At 44.2% G+C, this 1,320-nt stretch overlaps 1 long non-coding RNA gene across 1 annotated transcript in view; it reads left to right on the forward strand.

Annotated features, from left to right (window-relative positions):
* Window positions 1-1,320, forward strand: part of LOC102312209 — a 10,513-nt gene that overhangs the window by 5,088 nt on the left and 4,105 nt on the right. The gene's annotated exons all lie outside the window — the stretch shown is intronic.

Below are 1,320 nucleotides of genomic sequence, written 5' to 3' on the forward strand. Positions count from 1 at the left end.
TTCACATTCTGTCTCTCACAGTTGAAGTGTACCTCTGGTGCAAATTACTGACCTCTGTCATCATTTTAAGTGGGGGAACTTGCACAATCGGTAGCTGACTAAATACTTTTTTGCCCCACTGTATCAGAATTTCAGGAGCAGGACCACGCTTCCAAACACGCTCCTTCCGGCTGTCATCTATATAGGCTCCCCTAGTTCTGCAAGCTGATCGTTCACGTTTACGTGCCCCACCCTCCCTCCCTTCGTCTCCATTCTTCAACTGCTTCACTTCTATTTAGTAAATGTGAATCTGCCAGGCCCGGGAGCCATCGCCAGTCCCCTTTTGAGCCCTTCCCCAAACCGCAGCTCATTTCATGTTAAAGCATCACTTTTTCCTACTAAAACGCTGTCAAACAGAAATGCGGATGTGGGCCCAGCTAGTGAATTAAGAGCTGTGAGCTCTTCCAAGATATTTCCCATATTTTCGTTCAGTAAGAACAGTCTGAGCTCTCACCACTCTTCCCACACTTTCGATCATAGTTGCAAGCCAGGTGGGTTTTCAACAGTAGTTACAGCTTTCTTTGATTTCTTATAAGGCAGGGCCAAGCCAGCTCCAAGCAGGAAGAACCCCGTTATCATGGTGCCGAATAGGTAGATGTCTTCAGTATCCTTGATAGACAGTCCCGCCAGGAACACAACGCGTCACTTCTGACACCCGTTCATCATGTATCCAGCAGGGAACATCCCTCCAGGATACTCAGGCGCTCCTGCACCTAGGCTTCTTGTCAATAATAGAGTGTCAATTGCATATTGACCAGTTGATCAAATCCATAGTTCTTTAGATTTTAGAGAACAATAGCGAGACTGAGAGGCTCTGTCAGCGTTGAAAACACCATGAAGACCAACTGCAGGTCTGAACTGACTCTTTATCTTTACTCAGGAGTCGAGGAAACACAGCAGGCAGTGAAAAGATCAAATCATTCACTCGATATATCAACACAGCTGTTTGTGTGTTTGTCAGCTGTTTGTGTGGAGTTGTTCTTTATGTTCACCTCAAATCAACCTGAGTGTCATTTCTCTTCAGTTCTGATCTCACTGCTGAGCTGCACAACAAACCAAGGTCAGTAACCTTCTTCTGTCACAGTTTAAATCTGAGAAATGCTCACTGATATGACCTGATTGGGTTCATGTTTCACAGTGTAGCGCACATATAAAGTGATGAAATGAGGATTCTGCAAAACATTGATTTTACCATTTTATCACATATAAAATTATAAGTTTTTCATTTTAACCCTCACAGCTCGTCTGACTGTGAGTCCCAGCAGCTCTCAGTTCTTTAAA

Source organism: Haplochromis burtoni, unplaced genomic scaffold (assembly GCF_018398535.1).
Source record: "Haplochromis burtoni strain Fernald_Lab_line unplaced genomic scaffold, NCSU_Asbu1 Contig_1120, whole genome shotgun sequence".
Classification (NCBI taxonomy): Eukaryota; Metazoa; Chordata; class Actinopteri; order Cichliformes; family Cichlidae; genus Haplochromis; species Haplochromis burtoni.